The sequence below is a fragment of the Canis lupus genome, chromosome 1, assembly GCF_003254725.2.
Source record: "Canis lupus dingo isolate Sandy chromosome 1, ASM325472v2, whole genome shotgun sequence".
NCBI lineage: Eukaryota > Metazoa > Chordata > Mammalia > Carnivora > Canidae > Canis > Canis lupus.
Window position 1 is genome coordinate 13,777,251 of NC_064243.1, and position 23,288 is coordinate 13,800,538.

Consider the following 23,288-nt stretch of genomic DNA (forward strand, 5'->3'; position numbering starts at 1 on the left):
GTCTTATTTTCTTCAAATGCGACAAAAGTGAAGGTCCTGGCTGGGTCATCTCTGAGACGGTGCAGTCCACCAGAACTTCCCAGGATGATGGAAGTGTTCTGTGTGCGCACCGCCTGATACAGTAGCCACGCTGAGCATCTGAAATGTGGCTAGTGTGGCAAAAGAAGTAAATCTTTAATTTCATTTTACATTTAAACAGTCCCATGTGGCAGGCGGCAATGGTCAGACAGGGCAGCTCTAAGGAAAATGAAAAGTGAAGTAGAGGCTGATGTTCTAGGTCTGAGTGGGCCTTGGGTCCACAGCTGGCCCACTGCTACTGTGGACAGCTGCTCTTCTGCTACAGGTGCTCTCAGGCACTTTTTTTTTTTTTTAAGATTTTATTCATTTATTCAAGAGAGACAGAGAGAGAGAGACAGAGAGACAGAGATACAGGCAGAGAGAGAAGCAGGCTCCATGCAGGGAGCCTGAAGTGGGACTCGATCCCGGGACTCCAGGATCACACCCTGGGCAGAAGGCAGATGCTAACCCGCTGAGCCGCCCGGGGATCCCCAACTCTCAGACACTCGCAGCTAGGAGAGGAAGGGAAGTCTGTGGAGCCCAGTAAACCACACGCCTGCTTTATGATCCTCAAGACGACTTAGAATTCAAAGGAGAAAGGAGAGAGGGAGTGGCTGAGCACTTGCAGGTACAAGTCACTAGCAGCATGGCATCTGGGGAGAAAACAGAGCAACGTCTTCTATGATTCCTTCCCCCTTTCCTGGATGTCTTGGGTTTCTGGAGAGAAAGCGGGAACTCCGTCCAGGTAGATAAGAGAGCTGGCTCCCTGCCGCCAATCAATCAGAAAGCTCTTAAGATGGGAGTCTATGGACAATGTATTAAGTACACACCAGAAAAATAAATCAAATGCAGGAAAGTTTTCAACTTAGAAGCACTCCTGGGGGCCAGAGTCCAGGTTCTCACAACATAAAACCTTCATTAAGCCCCCATTCCATGTTGGATTCAAATCCACCTTTCTTAGGGGATCAATGAGGTCCATCAAGGTATTTTCCCTTTTGGGGGGTGGAGGTGGCGGGTGGGGGGGGATCTGAAATGTGGTCTTCTTCTACCCTCTCCCAGAGCTGATTTATTCCCTGAAAGAAACAAAAAGCAAGGGACACGCTCATTCGTGCCATTGTGTTTTGTACAATCACCGGCCTTTAAATCGCCACATTAAAAACTCTTTCCAGGGCCCCGTGGAGCTAGGCGATTATGTTTAATATAACCTTCTGGGTTTGGGTTTCATGCAGACCAACAAAGAATATGGAAACATGTAATTCCATACTGCCCAAAGTACTTCTACAGCTTGAGTCTCAATTAAAATGTTTGTTTACTTATCTGCTAATCTCATTATTTTTTCTAAATCCACTCTCAGTGAGCGAGAGTTCAGCATCTGAAAGTTCAGCCATTTCTGAAATATGACCAAATTGGAAACCTGGAGAGAGTTCTATTCAGCTGGGGAGAGAAATACATAAACCCCCACATGAATGACTTGGAGTGTCCTTTAACTTTCCCCAAACAGAAAAACCATTTGCTATGGAGAAGGTATGTGCACAAAGGAGTAACTTTTTAGAAATTTACCGGTGATTTTATCGTGGTAAATTGAGCCACGATCCCAATGAGAATACTTGGCTATTATTGCTAGAAATGCATAGAGCCTGTATTTATTTTCAGAGGAGTTTGGTATCATTTTTATTAGTTGCTCTTCACAAAAAGCAAAACAGAAAGCACCCCAAACCTCTGAGAGGTAGATCAGATTTTATCTCTCTCTCTTTTTTTTTCCTCCTTTCCAAATGAGGAAACCACACAAAGTGTTTTGCCCTGGGGTCAGCTAGCCCATCGGTGGCTGGACTGGGGTTAGAAGTTCTGGTCTCTAGACGCCCATGCGGCTAGGTCCTCCCTGGAGCCGATCCTGCCACCCCAGTGGGGACACGCCTGGGGGCACTATGCTACCCACAGATGTGTCCTCCTCCCCAAATACCCCCATCTCACCATCTCGATCCCCAAGGGCTGCGAACCAGCCCACCAGGGACACCTTCTCCGGCGGTTCTTTTGCTTCCTTTGTAACTAACACCACCTGGATGGAGTCCAGGGTCCTTCCTGTTCTGAATTCTCTTCTATGGCAAATAAGTCATATTACTGTTTTTTACTCCAATCTGGCCATAGCCGCCCCCCCTCCCCTGCCTGCCCCAAGGCGGTTGTCTTCCCCCGAGGCAGGGCTATTGGGACAGAGCCTGGCTCCCAGCAGGTGCACAGGTATGCAGGTGGGCAGGTGCGGGGAGGGCAGGGCAGGGTGCTCCCTAGGCTTGGCAAGGTCGTCCCAGCCTCTGGAGGCCAGGAAGGGCCGCCGCGGAGGGGAGCCCACCTCTGGCCGCAGGCTCCCCTCGGCAGGAGACTCTGGGGAAGAAATCCCGGCTTCTAGAAGATGCCAAAGCAAGATCAGGAAAACAAAACCAACGAGCGACCTCCATGGGCCGGTGAAACGAGAGCCTCGGCTCTGCACCCACGTTTCCAAGTTAGCTCATGACCCACGTTTCGCGTGGTTGGCCACCACCGCCACGTTTCCCAAAGAGTGTGCTGCGGAACACCAGCTCCAGGAGGCGCTCTGTAGAACTGGGGTCTCATTGCCAAATAGGTTTGAGAAATACCATATGCTACGGTTCCCTCTCGCGGAGTCACGTTGGCCTATCGATGGCATAGACACGTCAAAAGCTATGAGAAGTTCCACAGCAAGAACCTTTATTTCGCTCAGCGCATTGCTCCAGAAACTCAACCTGGGGCAGATTCTCCTTTGAGTGGGACAGGGCGCTGCCCTCCCCTGAGAGCTTCACCCCTGTGCCCAGTGACACCTCTCCAGGGACGCCCCTCCGCCCCAGGCCTCTTGTGCCGGGTTCCCTCTGGCGCTGAGATGCCCTCCCTGCCATCTGTCCTCCCTCTTGCCACCCCCCACCTCAGCCAGGCCCACGATGCCCCCTCCTAAGAACTCTCTCTGCTCTCTAGCATCTTCCAGTAAACCCCACCTGCTCTTGTGTTCTGTTTAGAACCCCTTTCTGCACATCCCGCAGCAGTCGAGACCAACCAAGTCTCCCTAGGACTTCCTGCAGTGACACTTCTGCCTCCCTTCTGAGAGCTGCTTTCTTTTAAGATTTTATTTTTTATTCATGAGACACAGAGAGAGAGAGAGAGAGGCAGAGACACAGGCAGAGGGAGAAGCAGGCTCCCCGGGGGGTTGGGGGGGTGCTGATGAGGGACTCGGTCCCAGGACCCCGGGATCATGCCCTGAGCCAAAGGCAGACGCTCAACCCCTGAGCCACCCAGGTGCCCCACCCCGAGAGTTTCAACGATGACACTCACCCCCCCGCCATCTACCACTATGTTCCCACTCAACTCCTCTATCAACCTCCATCAGGCAGGTCCCGTGAGAAGTGTGATTAAGAACAAGAGTTTGACCCAAGAAACAGACTCTTGACTGTAGAGAACAAACTGAGGGTTACCAGAGGGCTGGTGGGTGGGTAAGGGTGGGGGGAATGGGTGATGGGGTTAGGGAAGCGCACTTGTCACGAGCACCGGGTGATGTAGGGGCGTGTTGGATCACTACACTATTCACCTGAAACTAATAGTACACCGTATGTTAACGATATGGGATTCAAAAATTTAAAACTATACAGAAATTAAATTTCTAAAAAATTAAAACTTTGAAAGCAAAAAAAAAAAAAAAAACCCACAAAAGAACAAGGGTTTGGAGATATTTGTGAGTTTGAATTCTGTTTCTTTCCCTCATGGACGCTGTGGCCTAAGCCTCTGAACATCGGTTTTCTCATCTGCAAAATGAACAGAATAAAATCTCGGGGCTGTTGTAAGGACGAGGTGCGTTGGGGAGATAACACATGTAAACGTGTGGAAAAAAAAACATGTAATCGTGGCCTGGAACATGGGAAGCCCCAGAATTGTTAACCATTCTTCTGAGCCGTATATCCCCTGCTAATCCTACTTCCACCTTTGGGTTTATTCTGACAGACGTACTCACACTCACACACAGAGACACACATATCCCTTCTAGAACCCTTCCCTCCCTCTTCCATTACCTGGACTGTATCCATCCTTCTGGGCCCAACTCATTCTCCCCTCCTGCGGGAACCTTGGCCTGAAGACGGGTACGCAGCAATCCCCTGTCCTGGGCTCCTCCCGCTTGCCTGGCCTCGGTTGTCCTCTCATGTTTCCATCCACCCGGTGCCCCAGTGAGACTGCAAACTCTTGGGAGTGGGGCCTCATCCTACCATCTGCGTGGTTCCTCCCCCACCTCTCTACAGGGATGGGGAGCTGACCGGGTCACGTGCTCGCCGTAGGATGAACCTAGCATATACTCCTCCTGCCCCCTAGCAAGCCCCACTAATTTTCATTTTACTGTAACTTTTGCAACCTGACCTTGATGACATATCATAGGAGGGAAAAAACCCTCACAGACCTGCTCCTTTTTACATCCCAAATACTGGAAGGAACATCAGCCAGTTGACTCACGGGGTCATCATCAACATACTTGGTGAACACCGTCTCCCTGCAGAGCACTAGGTGCGGCCCCGGGAGGAGGGGCGCTAGAAGGAGCCCTGAACGCAAGAATCCAGGGGATCGGAAATAAGCCCAGCAGACTTGATTCAGCCAGCACATTCCCAACCCTCTGCTCCCAGCATCCCTACCCTCTCCTGTCACACGGGGGAAAAAGGAAAGCAGGCATGGACAGAACGTGGCCAGGAGGTGTTCTAGAAACTCCACCTTAGGAGGTGCTGAGGATGCAGCGTGTGAACCCCTCATCCTGTCAGCTCCTGGCCCTTGAAGCCCTGCCCTGATGTCGGGGACCCGTTCTCCCCATCCTGCAGCACAGGGACCATCTGGCTGAAGACCCGGGGGTCTCTCCTGCGTGCCTCCCGTTCTCCACACGTCAGGCCCAGGCCTTGGTTCAGCAGCCTTGACCTCTGCTGTCTTCTCTGTGTACTATCTTGCTCTGCTTAGAAAATGCTTACCAGGTGATAGCAAAGAGGAGTCACCAATGGAAGATTTTCATCATTTCGGGGTTCCGCTGGACCTCCCAACCGCCGGCCCTGACCCGAGGGAAGTGGGGAGATTCTGCTCCTCCCTGCCAGGGGTCTCCCTAAGCTGCTGCCACGGTTCTGCTGATGTGGGCTTAGGTTTGCCCACACTCAGAGAAGTTCCTGATTCTTCTGACCCACCCAACTGGGACCCCAAGGTTGCAAAGGGGCGTTCCTGAATGAGGTTTTGGTCAAAGCACAAAGGTTTTCAGGTTCTTGTTCTCAGTCCTGTTCTCCAACTCAAAGGGACCATGTCCTCTCTTCCCTCCTCTCTCCTCCTGGTCACTAACCTACATCTTCTGGAATGATTGACTCCAGCCCTCTCCAGCAACTTTGGACTGGGGGACTCTTCCCCCTCTTCCTAAAATATTCATGCATGCACGCACCTACTACCCCCGTGCACACATGTGTACGCACACGCCTGCCACACACACATGCACATGCATGCAAGTGTCACACACCAAGTCCCCATCCCCACCTGTGACACCTTCCTCCTTCCTAACTTTATCCTCGGTGCAGACAACCCTGCCCAGTATAAACTGGAAGGCTAAACAAAAAAAAAAAAAAGCAGGGATTTCCTTATCTGTCTGTCAGCGCCTCTTCATTACAGCTGAGCTAATTTGAAATGAAGAGTCTTCGCCCCCCCAACCCCGGCCATACCCCAGGAGGATCTTTTTACACAGCAGATGTTCATCTACTTGCCCACAGCGTGGGGACAGCAAGCCGTGGTTTCCCGGGCGGGCCCGGGTGAGAAAGCCCCCGTTGGGCCATGTGGGCGTCGGGAGCAGCCCCAGGAGTGGAGAAGCAGGGGAGGCGCGACGCCCAAAGAGGAGCCAGGAACAATGCAAAACAGAAAAAAGGCACCAGAATGATAAGGGGAACTGAGACCAAGGAAGGAGACTTTGTTCTTCTTGACCAGTCCCAGGCCGAAGCCTCGTTTCCAGGAATCCTTTTATAGGTTACCACGGAACTCTGGTTATCAGCACTCTCTCCCTTGACCTTTCCTCCCCCTCTTTAATTCCTGGAATCAGGCGCAGCAGATAAACTGCGGACACTTACTGTCTCCGTCACAGACGACAGTTTCAAATCCTTGGGGAGCAAGCGGTGGTCACACAGGAGGGGAGAGGCGGGCAGCCCAGGACGCTCATTGCGGGGGTGCGGGGGTGCTGGGGAATTACACATGCAGAGAAGAGCCCGGAGGCCAGCCGGGGGGCGGTGTCCCGACCGCCAACGACCCCGAAACACTCGCGCGCAGAACAGGAATCCGGGCGATTGGCTGGCACCCAGGTGGGAGCCCAGAGGGGCTGCAGGCCTGGGTCCCCCCGAGCCGGGCATTGCCCTCCACACCGGCTGGGGGAGGGCCTGGGGGGCCTGGGGGGCAGCCCCCTGCCTCGGCTGGTCTGCTGCTGGCTCTCCTGGGCTCTGGCTTGGGGTCCCTTGGCTCCAGGGCCACAGACTGAGTAGAGGGAGCCCAGGTCTGGGGGTGGCACCTGTGCAAGCTGTGGGTGGTCGGCTGCCTTCCTTGTCTCGGTATTTGAGCCTCTGTTTGTCCCCTTACTCTTTGTCTTTTTCTTGAGCCTTAGGTCCTAGCACTGCGCTCCCAGCCGGGCTTTACCCCCGCCCGGAATTTCACAAGGACCTGCGGTGCCTGGGCCGCAGAGCCACTCGGGAGCACGGTTCCCTGGCGTCGCAGCTCCGGCGGTGTCCCACTTGCCGCCACTCGGATGACCGGATGGCGGTGATGGAGATGCACTAAATGGAGCCGTGGCTCGGGACGGAGTGTGCGCGGGGGCTGCGGGGCGGGTGCAGGTGAGCTCCTGGGAGGGGAAGGCTGGAGGCTTTAACGCGGGGAGAGCTTCCGCGCAGGGTGAGGGCCATGCTGGAGAACTGGTGGCTAGGAGCCTGGGGCTCGGCTGTCAGAGAGGATATGCCTTCTCCAGGGAGCAGAAAGCTCCATGAGTGCACTGGACGTGCCCCCGCGCTGAATTCACTGTTTGCCTCCTGGCTGGGGTCGTCCCCCCTGGAACCTGTATCCTGGACCTGTGTTTGCCCGGCCCTGGCCTGCCATGAACAGTAGCCCTGGGACCTATGATTGGGTGAGCAGCAGCCCTGGGACCTGTGGTTGCCCAGCCCTGGCCCATGGTGAGCAGTAGCCCTGGGACCTGTGGTTGACTGACCCTGGCCCATGGTGAACAATAGCTCTGGGTTCTGTCGTTGCCCAGCCCTGGCCTATGGTGAGTAGGAGCCCTGGGACCTGTGGTTGGCTGACCCTGGCCCATGGTGAGCAGTAGCCCTGGGATCTGTGATTGCCTGGCTCTGGCCTGTCATGAACAGTAGCCCTGGGACCTGTGGTTGCTGGACCCTAACTCATGGTTAACAGTAGCCCTGGGACCTGTGTTTGCCTGGCCCTGGCCCATAGTGAGCAGTAGCCCTGAGACCTGTGGTTGCCTGGCCCTGGCCTGCCATGAACAGTAGCCCTGGGACCTGTGGTTGGCTGACCCTGGCCCAGGGTGAGCAGTAGCCCTGGGAGCTGTGGTTGCCCGGCTCTGGCTCTGTGAACCATAGCCCCCAGCACAGCTTGAACCAGGAAAGGAAGCCAGACACCAGGCTGAGGCTTGAATGTGTGAAAGGAAAATCATCTACTGTCCTACACACACACACACACACACACACACACACACTTAAAACCAACTTGAGAACTAAAAATAGAGGATATACAGGAGATGGTGAGGGGACAGCCATAAAGGAAATTCGTTTTTGACCATAGAGGTCGGAAAAGTCTCATCTCCTCCCCCAAGTTGGCACAGGGGTTGTCGGTACAAGCTGTGCCCAGCCCAGCCCTCTTGTCTGGGCTGTCAGTTAAACCGCCCCACTGCGGGGCCACATCCAGCTTCCACTGTGAGCTGGGACAGGTCTGGGATGGCCTCTTCCAGGTGCTGGCTGTTTTGCTCAAAAGGCACCCTCCACCTTATGGTCTTTCCCTATCCAGGCATCGGGCTCCACTGCCAACCCAGCCCCCCTCCACCTCCAGGGAGGCTGTGGCACAGGCTGTGAACTGTAGGCCCACAGCATGGAGCCAAGGGCCCCCCAGAGCTGCCCCGGGTGCACACCCCCACATTAGTGTGTCATTCAGGCCTTGGCTTCCCACCGAAAACCCAAGCTGAGTTAATAGGTCAACCATTTACAAACCTCCTTGTACCCTTGAAAGATAAGGGGTGCCCTCGACCTGGCCATAAACATTGTCCAAGGTCAGAAGTCTCTGGGGGAGATGTCTTTGAAACATGCCTCTTCCTACAGTCAAGGCTGCCCTTGCCTTTCCAAGCCCTCCCAGAAGAGGCACAGAGACAGGTCCAGTGCACCCACTGGACTTCGTGCACATTCGGATCACCCCCCACTCAGGCTGGTACCAAATCTTGACTCCTCTGGCAGCACGAGTCTCATTCCTTCAGCTGCCTTAGGCCACGGCTCTACCATCTATCACTTTCTCTCGATTCGCCATGAAAAGCAGAAAGATTGTAGTGTCTGCCATCGTGGGCTTAAAAACAAAAATGATTCCATCGGTTTAAAGATTCCAATGAGTTATGATTTTCTAATAATGATTATTTAAATAATAATGCCTCTGCATCTCCTCCCTCTCCTGCTTTTTCTCTTTCTTCAAGTGCCACATTCTTTCAAAAACATTTCATTTGGTGCCCCTGCCTGCCTGGTGGCCGGAGCCTAGGCGTCTTATACTATTTGGTGGTGGCTGTCCTCACTGTTAACCAACAGCTTTCGGCTGTGAGATGTGTCCTGGGACCCATCCCATTCACAGGGTCAAAGTCACCAATTTCAGTGATGCCAGTAATCCTTAAGTTGCATGCATGGGTTCAGACCGTCAAGCCAGGGTCTCCAAGATGCAGGTACCAGTCCAAGCTCTCTCTCTAACTGGTTCTGTCTCCTTGGTCAAAGTGCTGACCCTCCCTGGACTCAGTTTCCTCAGTGGTAAAATGAGGACTTTCCCTCACCTGCAAAGTGATTAAAACCTCAGTGAGGTTCCTTCCAACTACTGTGGTCTTTGCTTTCGCCATCAACCCATTTCAGGCCCCTGGACGGATGGCGTGCAGCCTTTTCATGGTGGCCCCTCTGTCGCCTGCCTCATGCTCAGTTTTAGCCAGAAAGCTATCAGAGTCAAGATAGTGCAAGAACGCTGAATAGCAATTCACTCTCCAAATCAGGGAATCGGATCAAGTTGGAGGTGGGGGGTAGACTCAGTGCCCAGACCTGACATGTTAACCACTGGATGAATTATTTTCACTTCTGTGAAAAGGCGTCTGCTATCTCCTCACCAAGAAGCCTGCCGCATCTTAAAACCACCAGTGTCACGAGCTGTCTTCTGGAAGGTGGAAATGGGCAGGATGTGGTTTGAACTGACAAAAAAATAAAGCAGCCCATTCCTCAAGAGGGAGTTGGAAGTGATTGCGAGGCATGAGAAGGAGGGAGTGTGTCTTTCTGACTTGGAGCCAGCTGGCCAGGCGAGTCGGGACCAGCCACACCGGTTCCTTCGCACCAAGATGGTAAACAACAACAACAACCAAACACACGCACACAACCACCACCGGAAAGCAAGGCCGAATGGATCGACGGTATTTCTTGTTTGCAATAGGAAAACGTATCAATACAGCAACTTTCACACTGCGGAAGACATTCACATACACTTGGTGCTTGCAGCAGCCTGCAGAGAAACGCGGAGCTCGGTCGGAGTTCCCAGGTTCCAGGGAAGGCCGCGGGATAGGGCATGCTCGTGCAGATGGCGAGTCAGAGAGCGTGCCCAGGAATCCACAAGTCCTGGGGTCTGATTCAAATCCAGTGTCTGCTGCTTCTGAAGTCAGGTAAACAGAGCCCCATTTCAGAGAAAGGAGCAGGTGCCCCCACGGCCCCCCGCAGAAGCCCCTCGTGCCATCGCAGCATGCACCACGTGGCACTGTCACGGCCTGGGGACTCCATCACCGCTTTACCATGTGCCCCCCTGCCCGGCACCTTGCTGGCCCATTAAGACACTCAGTGAAGGTCTGGCGACTCAGTAATGGACTATAAATAATGAAAACACCCAGAGGCCGCTCATCTCCAAAGATTCAGGTCCAGAATTCTCCCCACTACTTTGGGATCTTGTGGTAGAAAGGTTTTGGCCCTGCCTTCCTAAGCCAGTTAACTAGAAGAAAAGCCCTGGGGTCCGGGGCCCTGTTGGTGGGAATGTGAACTGGTGCAGCCACCCCGGAAAACTGCATGGAGGTTCCTCAAAGAGTTAAAAATAGAGCTACTCTTGACCCAGCAATTGCACTGCTGGGGATTTACCCCAAAGATCCAGATGCAGTGAACGACCGAGACACCTGCACCCTGATGTTCACAACAGCAATGTCCACAACAGCTGAACTGTGGAAGGAGCCTCGGTGCCCCTCCACAGATGACTGGCTAAAGAAGATGTGGTCTATGTACACGATGGAATATTCCTCAGCCATTAGAAACGACAAATACCCACCATCTGCTTGGACGTGGATAGAACTGGAGGGTATTATGCTGAGTGAAGTAAGTCAATCAGAGAAGGACAAACATATGGTCTCATTCATTCGGGGCATATAAAAAATTAGTGAAAGGGATTAAAGGGAAAAGGAGAGAAAATGAGTGGGAAAAATCAGTGAGGGAGACAGCACATGAGAGACTCCTAACTCCGGGAAATGAACAAGGGGTAGTGGAAGGGGAGGTGGGTGGGGGGACGGGGTGACTGGGTGACAGGCACCGAGGGGGGCACTTGACGGGATGAGCACTGGGTGTTATGCTGTATGTTGGCAAATCGAACTTCAATAAAAAAATATACAAAAAAAACAAAACAAACAAAAAAAAACTAGATGAAAAGCCTCCTTCTTAGCTTTCCTGGAAAGGAGAACTGTTGCCGTGAAAAAGGCAGGAGTGAAATGAGTACCTAGAAGTGAGTGGCGGTCTACTTTTCTCAGAAGATAGAATTCACCTGCCTTGATCAGTTTATATCTCAGGCTCGTGGCCACATGATAGCACTGCTTCCCCGTGTCCCATCTGCAGGGACCGTCCTCCGAGTGTTTGTTATTGACACTTGGCTTTGTGGAGAGGAAGGGCTTTGAAGAAGGGAATGATCCTATCACCTTTGTTGATTGGCTGGCTTGATCCCACTTAAGGCCATTGTCCTTCCAAATGATTTGGGGCAAAGTGACGACATCTCTGGGCCTGGTGCCTCAGCTCTAACATCGGGGTGATGCTTATAGCACCCACGTCCTGGGTGGTCATGAGGATGGAGTGGTGAGCGCTAGAACAGTGCCCGGGGTGGAGTGAGGGCCCAGTGCATGGCAGCTAGTGTCCTCTCGCGGGGTTCTCGAAGCAGTGAGTGTAAATCATAAAACCTCAGCCTGCTCGTTTTCTTCATAGACATTATCCAGAGCAGCAGACTTTGTTTAATGTTCCCCTGGCTTCCTTCCCTCTGTTTTTGGTCTCTGGGGAGGAAGAGGGTAGGGCAGAGGGGAAAGGAAGGACATCCACATGTTGCAAACACCACCTCTGCAAACGCCTCCGATTAATTCATGGCACTCTACCGAAATTACTTTTTATTTTTAGCACACATAAGCATTTAATATATGATAAAGGTTACAGTATACATCCGCGGGGAAAGAAAGGACCACTCAATAAATATGAAGCTAGAACAACTGGCTAGTTATTTTGGAAAATGTGAGTCTATTTTTATGGTTAACCACCCACCAGAAATTCTACAGATGGATCGGAAATTAATGCCCACCTAAATCCAGAATCAAATAGATGGTTTTTCAGAGTGAGGCATGCCTTTCCAAGCAAAACCGTGATAGAAAGACATACAGATTTAAGCACATAAAATACAAGCCTGTGAACATTGCAAAATAATATAATCAAAGAATAAATGTCACAGCAGATTAAAATATTTGTAACGTATGTGAAAGCCTATTATTGGGTTAACTTATCTTTTTATTCAATTGTAAGAGCTCTTTGTATATTAAGGAAATTAGCACTTTGTGTCTCATTGTGTCATACGTCCTCATCGACTTGCTTGTGGTATCCCCAGTCTTGCAGGAGCTTTTAACCCCTGTGCAGTTAAGTTAGTAAACCTAACGGAAATGAATTATAAGCTGACTTCATTGTGTATATATCTATGTAGTCACTCTTAGTGTCACCTGAGACCTGAGCGTTGCCAAGAATAACGTAAACTGTGCCATTTATCAGTTGTTGTTAGAGTTTTACTTGAGAGGAGTTATACAGAATTTTGGATTTTGACTCTCCTGTTGCCTTAACAAAGGGGTAGGGGGGGCTGAGAACTATTTTCGTTGGGATTTTGACATAAAGCTGCCATTCTTCAAGCTTTAAAGCCCTGTTTCCAATCCATGCCCTCATTTCTTTGTCTGAAATACCAACCAAGTCACCAACTTTCACTGAATGTTGTCAGAGGCAGAAGCCAGAAGAGCCATCACATCCATGAGTGGCTGGCTCCAGGTTGAGTGGCAGGCACCAAACGTCTGTGACGTTACCCTTCCCACCTTTCAAGGTCTCCAGTGTCCACGGAGGCTAGATTATCAACATACGTGGTTACTTCACTGGGTTCCATCGTGGTTTTCAAAGCTGGGCCTGGAATTTCCAAATACAGACTAGAACAGGTAGGCAGGGAATCTAACGCTCCTGATTTCATTCGGTGTCTCTAAATCTCCATGAAGTTTTTATTAGTTCTGGTAGAAAGAAGAAAGAAAGAAAGAAAGAAAGAAAGAAAGAAAGAAAGAAAGAAAGAAAGAAAGGAAGGAAGGAAGGAAGGAAGGAAGGAAGGAAGGAAGGAAGGAAGGAAGGAAGGAAGGAAGGAAGGAAAGGAAGAAAGAAAGAAAGAAAGAAAGAAAGAAAGAAAGAAAGAAAGAAAGAAAGAAAGAAAGAAAGAAAAGAAAGAAACCCCAGCAAGTCATTTGTTAAAGTCATAAAGCTGAACTAAATGGATAAAGTCCTCTAATTGACCTCAGGGAAGCTCAGGGACACTGTAGATCAGCTGCTAAATGACTTGTGATGTCTCGATTTAGAGAAGACGTCTGGCTCCCTAGCAAGTGTGTCTGCCCATAAATTTCTTGATTAGGCTAAAGGCCTCTGCCAGCACAGCCAGATCTTCAACTCGGTGTGTCCACCTGACCTGGTGTCCTAACAGAAAGCACGTTGGATGTGGGCGACACAATACTTACATTTCAAATTGTGTTCATAGTTCATTTGCAGGAGATCGACGTCTTGGTCCAGGTGGGAGACGGAAGTCGCCAAGGTTGTAGCTACGATGCTCCTGGAGATTTACTACTTGCACCTGTGGGCTGGAGGCGGCAGCTCCTCCTGACTTCGTTTCGCCTGCCAAGGATGCCTCGTTTTAGGTGCATCGGTGCCCCTTGTGGGAAAATACTGTTAAACATTTATTTTTGATGGGTCAGTTCAGGCTCCACAACACGTCACCGAAATGCCCAAAGTCAGTTCTTAGTATAAGTCACCGGCATCCAAGATAAGCAGCGAGCGGCTCACTGTACCGCAATTGTGTGTTGGGAGAGGACAGGTGGTTAGAGAAGCTGCGTGAAATTTGAGGCTTATGTACCAACTTTTCCCCTCCTCAGCTATTGGAAGGGAAAATATGGACAAACTCCCTTTTCTTTTTCTTTCTTTCTTTTTTTATTTTTTTTTAAATATTTTTATTTATTTATTCATGAGAGACCCAGAGAGAGAGAGGCAGAGACACAGGCAGGGGGAGAAGCAGGCTCCATGCAGGGAGCCCAATGCGGGACTTGACCCAGGACTCCAGGATCATGCCCTGGGTCGAAGGAGGTGCCAAACTGCAGAGCCACCTCAGCAGGATCCCCTTCTTTCTTTCTTTCTTTTTGAAGTAAGCTCTATACCCAATGTGGGGCTCAAATTCACAACCCCAAGATCAAGAGTCATGAGCTCCACCAAGCTAGCCAGGTACCCCCAAATACTCCCTTTTAAATGACCTTTCTTTCTTCCTTCCTTCTCTCTTTTCTTTTCTTTCTTTCTTTCTTTCTTTCTTTCTTTCTTTCTTTCTTTCTTCTTTCTTTCTTTCTTTCTTCTTTCTTTCTTCTCTTTCTTTCTTTCTTTCTTCTCTTTCTTTCTTTCTTTCTTCTTTCTTCTTTCTTTCTTCTTCTTTCTTTCTTTCTTTCTTTCTTTCTTTCTTTCTTTCTTTCTTCCTTCCTTCCTTCCTTCCTTCCTTCCTTCCTTCCTTCTCCTAATATTCTTTCCATCAAGAAAAAAAAAAGCCTAAAAAAAAAAAAAAACAACCACAAAAACCAGGGACACCTGGGTGGCTCAGCGGTTGAGCGTCTGCCTTCGGCTTGGGGCATGGTCCCAGGGTCCTGGGATGGAGTCCCACATAGGGTTCCCCGCAGGGAGTCTGCTTCTCCCTCTGCCTCTGTCTCTGTGTCTCTCATGAAAAGTAAAAAATCTTAAAAAAAAAAAAAAAAAAAGCTTATCATAGAAGAAGTATGAAAATCCTGCTTAGGAATACTCCAAAAAAATGCAAACAAGCAAACAAATCTCAAAAGTTTTTATTTTCTGGAACTTTCTTTTCCCAAGCAACTGACCTATTTTCTTCTGGGTAGGAATTTCCTGCTACCAAGTGTAACGTCAAAAGCTCTCTCAACCAGGAAGAGGCAGGATTAAAAAAAAAAAAAAATCGATAGATTCACCACAGATCCTGCCACAACAGAATTGCCCTGGGATGAAATGCATCTGCTAGTGATTCCTGAACAATGGTAGTCAAAGGCCTTGACATTGGATCACATATCCCGAGCATCTGCAAATAACTGAACATTAAAGAAATGAGACCAGGCTACTTGATTTCTACTTGTTTTTCTAAACATGAAATGGAATATTCAGACTGTCTCTTCGATCCCGTGTGGAACCAAGTTCCTCCTAGGGCGAGTGCTTGGAAGTACCAACTGGCATGTGAGTTGGTATTTTGATCTTCTTATCATTTTAAGACTTTCCTTCCTATTCCTTGCCCTCCCACCAGCTTTACAATCCTGTAAATACCAGGGACAAAGGAAAGGCTTCCCCTCATGTAGCCAGCTCATAGGAGACCTAGAATTTCCCTCCTGTGAGGCCAGCACACCCTACTTCTGCATAGGACATGCCAGGATTGTCCCTCAGGCAATCCGCTCCTGCACCCTGGGGAATAAGTGGAGAAAAGTTTTTTTAATTCCCCAGATGTATAGGGACTGACTATGCTGTGTGGTATATGTGACTCTCATTCTGCAAACTCAGATATGAAAGAAATAACACATATCTTTATTGAAATCAAATTGAACGAGACTCTAAACCTCCCTTCCACTGGGTTGGCAGAAAAAGTAATCTTATTCTTGATTGGCAGGGTGAGTTTGGGTGCCCCAGAGTCCAAGATTGGGCCTTGTCAGGTGCCCCACAAGCCAGGCACTGCCAGGGAGCAAGGACTGGGCTGTGGTTCCTTCTCAGGCGAGGCCACCATATGGTCCACACATGGTCCCCACATAGTGATATATTATGCCTTCTTCCCTCTTTCTCTCTCTCCTTACAGTGAGACACCTCTTCTGTCTTTTCAGCATCTTTCCAATCATGTCCAGTTGGAGACACCTTATGGTGAAGTCATGTTACTTGCCTGGACCCCCAATGGGACACCTGGTCCTCAACCCCTTTGAGAAACTCAGACTTCTCAGAACACAGAGGGGCCTGTCCACAGGCAACTTCCACTTCCCCATTGCAATCAAAATGTCCTGGACAAGGCCGAGTCATTGTTGGTGGTCTTTGTTTACCATGTTTCAACGCACATTTATTTACTTAAACACATTAAGGCATCAGTTTCCTGTTCGGGCTCCCATCGTTCCAACACCTGCCGTCGTTTGTGACTCATCCTCTGCCTCTGTTGCCTCTCACGTGTGGTGACTTGTTTCCTCATGTGTTTGCTGACCTCCGTTGGGAGCTCCTGTTCCCTGGAACTGTACCTGGATCCGAAGTGTGTTCCTTCAAGAGAGGGTTCATGTTTGCTTCTGCCTGCCACCCGGGAATCCTCTTAAAATTGGAGGCTTAAGATTTGGGGGAGAGGAGGCCTTGAAAACTATGAACTGTGGCCATAGATCAGATGAGTGTAGGCTTGTGGTTAGGAAAGTTCATGGGAGACTTTTTTGGGAGCCTTTCAATGGGAGCCTTTTGGTTTTCCTCTTGCTTTACTGGGAGCCGAGATTTAGACAAACAAGTGTCCTTATTGTTGTTCCATCTGGTGGTTTTTTTCAAGCTCAGGAGTGGGGCTCGTTAGAGGTCCTGGCTTCGGGTAGGCCTCTCCGGTCTGACATTCCAGCTTGTGTGGTCCTCGGCTCTACCCTCCACCACCAGAACTATATCCTCTTAAAGCCCAGGGTCTAGAACGCTGTGGATGGCAAATGCCTGTGAGGTGAATGGCAGCGTTGGTCTTCTCTGGCATCATTTCAAGGCCTTAACATTTTCCCTTTCATTCCCTTCCCCTTAACCATACATTTATAAAGTTAGGTAAGGGAGGTTTCTTCAAAGCCCTAGGTGGCCATATTGTCCACATGACTTCCTACCATAGGCTCTCTTTTTTTGTTCCTATTATGATCTCTCTCTCTCTCTCTATCTCTATCTCCTCTTCCCTTAGTTCTTCTGACACTTTGATAACCAGATTCCTGTATTACATCTTCTCTCTTCTGAACACTCACTGTAATTTGTTTCCCCACTGGGCCTCTGATGCAGACACAATTCCTGAGTCTGACTCAGCTCCTCAGCCCTCACCACCGTCTTCCTTCTCACCTCCCCACGGCAGGGACCAGTAACTGGAGCTGCAAAGTGGGTTGTGGGTAAGAAACTACAAAGCTAGAATAAACTTGAGCATCTCACACGCATCATTTAATGCAATTGTATAAATTAGCATATGGGAAAGAAAAAGAGTTTGGGAGTTGGTGCTGGTTCAGATTTTCTGTGCACTTGCTGGCAGTGTTCCTGTGGCGGGATACTTGGGGTATGCGCTGTGGATTGAATTACGTTCTGCAAAAAAGATACGTTGAAAATCTCACCCCCAGTACCTCTGAGTGTGATCTTATTTGGACAGAGAGTCACTCAGATGTAATTAGTTGGGGGTAGGGTCTTACAGGAGTACTGGGGGGTCCTTAGTCCAATAGGAGCAGGGTTCTTAGAAGAAGAGGAGGAGATGCAGATGCCAGGACACATAGGTGGTCATGCCATGGGGGGACCCGGGCAGAGACTAGAGGGATGCAACCACAAACCAAGCACCCCAAGGCTCCACAGCCACTGCTGGGAGCTGGGAAGAGGCCAGGAAGGATTCTATCCAGCATCTCAAGGGAGCACGGTGCCCCTGTCCCCTTGAATTCAGACTTCCAGGCCCTAGGACTGTGATAGAATAAATTGTTGAGTGAAGCCACCCAGTTTGTGGTTCTTTGTTAGGGCAGCCCCAGCAAATGAGCAAACGAATACATTTTGAGTCAGTTTCCTCATCTATAAAAGTGGGCAGTAACACTTTATAGAGTTGTAAAGATTAAAATGAGACAGTGTGTGCACAGCATCTGGCTTCTAGAAGGCAAATAGGATATAGTAACTGTTAGCCTCACTTTGCAGTATGGAGGGGACTGGCTGTGCCTGGCCGTATGCACAACTCCATTCCCATCAAAGGGGGCCTGCCACCCCATAGGCACCCCCACCTGGGCGTGCACGCACACACCTGCACCCACGTGTACAGGCACACTCTGTTCTATGTGTAGCCCTGTGTTACGTTGTAGCAAAGCCTGATGGGCTTCCTTCCCTTTCAGAACTTCAGGATGTTTGTTTTCAGCCAGGCCCCACCTGTAGGAAAGGTTTGGCCAGAGGTGAAGGAATCTGAACCCAGCAATGGCCCAGGAGACAGGACGGTTGGAGAACACGACGCTCTCGGCTTGGCCCCTGCCCCACCTGGAAGCACTGCTCCTTGTGGCTTGAACATCTGCGGCCTTAACTCACGACCACAAGGAGTTGCCAGTTGTAAAAGTTGAATAGAAAGTGCAGTTGTTTTACATTTGCCAGAGTGTTTGCCTGGGATCGATCAAAATGCCATAACCTCTGTTCTCTTTATTTAAAAAAAAAAAATTGTCACGATACCCCAAACTCAGACGGAGAGAGACAGCATGGGTTTGTTTGGGTTGGGCCTGAATCTGTGTGGGGATCACGGGGAGAAGGGACTCTGTTAGCACCGGATCCCTCCCCAGTAGCAGAGGCAGCTGCTTGTCATTTTTAACTACCATCTAGGAACACTCAAAAACAACTTTTTGGAGCAAATAGGTTAACTCTCCAAAATGTCCACCGTGGGAATGAAAAACAGAGATGCTGCAGCCTCACACGATGCACAAGGAGAGCCCAGCGCTGGAGAGAGCATGGATGTGCCCCCGCCCCTGGTGTCCCCCCATTTCTGGCTACCAGCTGCTCTGAGCTGGAACTGAGGCCGCCACAGACCCGGATGCGGCCTGCAAATATGTGCTCGGCACTCCTCGACAGCACCAGCTCTGCTCCCTCTCCTCCAGTGGCCAAACAGAATCTTCAGGATTCTAGAAAGAAAGCAGAGCTCAGGACTGACCTGCTCCCTGTCTGAGTCATCTTGTCGTTGAGCCACAGATGGATGGAGGTTGAGAGCCATTAATAGCGCACCTCTCCAGCAAACACATGACCGCCTGAAGAGAAACAGTCCCCGGGAACTCTAAACAGCAATTAGGCAAAATCCTAAATTACAGAGTTCTCACTCTGCAGAAAAATGCAAATTATAATTTTGCCTCCTCCAAAAGCCCACAGCCTGGGTTTGCCCTCCATCTGCAAAATGCCTCCCTCCTCCAAAGCAATCCCCCCAAGAGGCTCTCCTGGGCAGGCCAAGAAAGGGGACTCAGCGTGGGTCACGTCAGCATGTGCACCCTTCCCTCTGAGATCTGGGGGCGGGGGCGGGGGGAGAGAAACAGAGACAGGGAGAGAATCTCTTCTGCAGTGTTTTATCACCCATGACTGTGCGTGGGGCGCTGTGTGCTGTACCCTGCTGGGGGTAAAACAAGGTATGAGACGTGACCCCTATGCCCAAGTAGTTTCCAATCTTAAAAGAAAGGGGGGGGGTGGGCAAACCTAGCAGTTTCTTCAAGCACTTAATTTTATGCCACAGGTACTTGTGGCTGTAGAAATTCAGAGAAGGGGGAGGCAGAAGTGGTCCTTGGGGAGGAGCCCCAAGGGTGGGCCCCAAGGACAGGTGGAATGAGCTGGAGAGATGGAGGGGGAAGGAGAGGCCCAGGAGAGGGAAGCCCGCAAAGTCCTGGGATGGCCCCATGGGGCAAGAAGCCACCGTCACCCTTGACTGACCAGAGGTGGCCCTCTGCCCTCCACGCCTCCCTTGTGGGCCCCAGGCCAGCCTGAGGACATCACCCCTGCTTTAGGCCTCGTGCCAGCACTTTCCAGGTTAGGGGCCACGATTCCCTCTGGGCCTTGTTCTCCGGCCATCAGCCCCCGTGTCTCCCAGGGGCCTGGGGGTCTGGGGGGCAGGGTCTGTCCTTCCCTTCACCCCAGCCCGGGACTCGGGGCCTGGGATGCAAGGCCGCCGGCCTGGCCTGTTGCGGGAAGGGCGAGAGAAGAAGAATGTGATGACTGGGGACCGGGCCCTGTAGGACAGACACCTGCTCGTGCATCTTCTGTGTTCTTTCCCCATCCCCTCCCTGGCTGCTCAAGAAGTGGGGAGCGGGGTGGCTCGGGGTCTGTGGCCCTGCCCGGAAGGTGTCAGAGGAGCTCCGGCTGCATTCCCGCAGGGTGCCGGGCTCCCCTGCCCTTTTTTATTGGGGGGCAGAGTGTTGTAGTATCATCTCTGGAGCTGCCTCTTCCAGCTCCGTCCCAGTTTTTCCTGCACATTATGCTCCAGAGCCAGTGGGCTCCCTCCCCAGCAGGACATGGGGTGTCCTCCCCTCCTTGGTGGCGTTTGGAGACCACTCTGCCACGAGACTACAGCTCCACAGAGCCCCAGGGTAATGGGGTACGGGCGGCCCCCCACCTGCTGCCCCCCGGCCGAGGCCTGCGTGGCCACTCGGCAGCCTGGGCTGTGGGAGAGCAGCTTCCTGGGGCAGCAGGTCCGAGCTGGGCCTGCGGAGCAGGTGCGGGGCAGCTAGGAGGGCGAAGCAAGGGGCACCAGGACCCCCCTGGACTGCGCAGGATGGGGGCCTCCCGGGGGAGCCTGGGAAGGGGTCAGCTCTCCAAGGGCCTTGAGCCCCACACGGAGAACTTACCCTGTGGTATCGGAGCCATCAGGGGGCGCCTGGGGGCTCAGCGGTTCAGCGGCTGCCTTCGGCCCAGGGCAGGATCCCGGGGTCTTGGGATCGAGTCCCGCATCAGGGTCCCCGCATGGAGCCTGCTTCTCCCCCTGCCTGTGTCTCTGCCTCTCTCTCTCTGTGTCCCTCATGAAAGAAAAAAACCTTTAAAAAAGAAGAGCCATTAGTGAGTTTCCAGCGGAGGAGACGTGGTTACATCTGTGTTTGGGAAAGATGCCCTCAGCTTTGCTATTTTCAGCTCTGAAGGGTTGTCTGGGTTAATGAATCACTTTTTACGGGTCTGGTCTCGTGCGCACGCATCCATCAATAACCCATCTCTCATTCATTACCCGGACACCCAGGCCACTCGGATTCATGGGGATGTGGGGGGCAGTCGAGAATTCTGAGTGGGAGCCTTTGGGGTCCCTCTGACCCGAGGTGTTCTATCCCCTCATGTCCCGAGGCCAAATCTAATGTCTCCGCAAGTTATTTGGATGTTTTAAATCTCTCAGTTGCATGCCGCACCGGAGCTAAGTTTGCTGTATACTTGCTGCAACCGTAGAGGAGGTGTGTAAATCATCTTGATTACTGGGTAAATCAAGAGGATGTGTGTGGGCGAGAGTCTGATGTCTGATGTTGGGGATGCACAGCGCTAATAATAATCTCTGTGCTTGTGCAGCATCACAGAGCCAAGAGGCTTCCACCAGCTGCCACCTCACTTGACCTGTTAACCACCGAGGCCTGGGCCCTAGGCTCGGGCTGCCCGGATGGACCCCGGCCTTGCCACTCTGCAGCTGTGCAACCTCGGGCAAGATACTTCACCTCTCTGTGCTGGGTCTATAAGAGAGAAACTAAGTCGGAATCTACCTCCTGGGAGTGTTGTAAGGACTGAACGAACAATACGTGCCCAGGGCTCAGAATAGTGGCCGGTGCACGAGGAGCAGGTCCTAATACGCTGACCGCTATTTCTTCTCCTCCTGGCCACCGAAAGACAGCCAGAATTGGACTCCAGTGTGTCACTTTCCCATGGGCTCGCCACCCATTCTTGGTCCTTCCAGGTGCAAGGAAAGAGCCCGTGGTGGCGGTCCAACATTTGTGAAGTTCCCATTTGTATTTATCCCCCAGCTTGATTCTGGAATGCGTATAGGCCTGTTTGTTTCCTTGGACTGTGTCCGTCCCTGGCTCATTAGTAATTAATATATTTGGAGGTATTTAGGATTGGGTGCCTGGCAGTGAATTACTCTACGTAATTGTTGTGAATTCAATCAGGGGCATTTGTATTCCAGGTTTCTAGAATATTCTAGGCACTCACGGAAGTTCGGTGAATGAATAAGCAGCCTGAAGGGCGACGGTAGAAGGTGTCATTTGGGCTAGTGTAGATTCATTATCCTTCACACACATCACACGTTGAGTCAGTACTGCGAGTACTTATAAAATGATCTCATTTAATTTACTAAGTGCGGAACTTAAATCATACCGTAAAGCGGAACACAGTCATGAAATCACATCAATGAATTCTGGTCAACTGACCAGATTCTTTGTACTTGATAAACTTTAAAATGCAAGTGTTTATTGATTTAGATTAACCATGGCTTAAGAAAACTAAATTTATAAACACAAAATTGGCAAGTGAGAAGTTATTTGACTTACAAGAGCATTCTTCAATTTTACAGAAAAGGTATTCATTGGAAGCCTTCATAAATTTCAAACTTCCCATGGTGTTAAATAGAATTCAGTTTACTGAAATTCCTTTTTTGGAGTGGGGGAATACATTCACTCTACAAAAAAAAAAGAAAATCCAGCTTTAGGGTACTGATACTTGAATAGAAATGGTCCAAGAACAAATGTAGGTGCTAAGGAGGCTATAGAACTTGTAAAAGATTAAAATATAGAAATGTAGGAAAGATGCAAGAGGGGAGAAAGAATGAAAATGACTAAGAAAGGAAGGGAGGAAGAGGAAGAAGAATGTCAGGAAGGCTAAAGCCCCAAAGGAATCAAGGCCTATGGGATACCCTAAATACAACAAAAGGAGTTTATGTTGTCATCCCTAGCTTAGAAGAACAGAGACAGCTAGACCCCACTGGGGCACGCAGTGTCATACTAGCAGGTGGCAGAGAGAAAGAAGCTTCTTAACTCTATCAGGAACAGGTTCAGCATCCACTCAGGCAGGATCTTGACTCTCAAGGGTAGAGCCAAATGCTGCAGGATTTTGACTTAAAATCCAACTGCTACCACTCATGACTACATCAAACTGTCCGGATCTCTACGCTTGGGTTCTTTTTCTGCATCTAAGTTGGTAAATTGGCTCAACCTTTGATTCAACCTTTGTTTCTCATTCTTTGACGTAATGTTTTGACCACTTCAAGATCCAGGATCTCCTGTGTCTGAGATCTCCCAGCCAGCATACACCTTTATGATTCTTCAGTCTTTTGGCTCAGTTGGTAACTCAGTCTCTCCTTATTTCCTCCTTTGTAGAGCTACTACATTGGAGAACAGAAGCTTGCTGTAGACCAGAGTGTACACTGATTATAGCAGAGCATTTGATGAAGCGGCTCACTTAAATCTCAGTGGCAACTTGCACACTGTGGGGTAATAGAATTAGGTCAGAAGTGTTTCCTGAGAATGTTTTGTGGGATTCAAGATGATATCCTTACATGCAGACGCAGGTAACAGAGCATTCCATGTTCTTAACAGTTCATTGGGTGCAATAATACTCTGAGAATTTGGTTTTTTTTTTTCAATTTTTAATTTTTTAAAAATTTATTTATTTATTTATTTTAGAGAAGAGAATGGGAGAGGGAGTGGGGCAGGGAGGGAC

At 50.3% G+C, this 23,288-nt stretch overlaps 1 long non-coding RNA gene across 1 annotated transcript; it reads left to right on the plus strand.

Moving 5' to 3' along the window:
- The first annotated feature begins 6,239 nt into the window (after positions 1–6,239).
- Positions 6,240–10,836, plus strand: LOC118352750 (uncharacterized). The gene is made up of 3 exons (XR_004810402.2): positions 6,240–6,407; positions 6,704–6,929; positions 9,427–10,836. It is a non-coding gene; the product is annotated as an uncharacterized LOC118352750 (long non-coding RNA).
- The last annotated feature ends 12,452 nt before the right edge of the window (positions 10,837–23,288 follow it).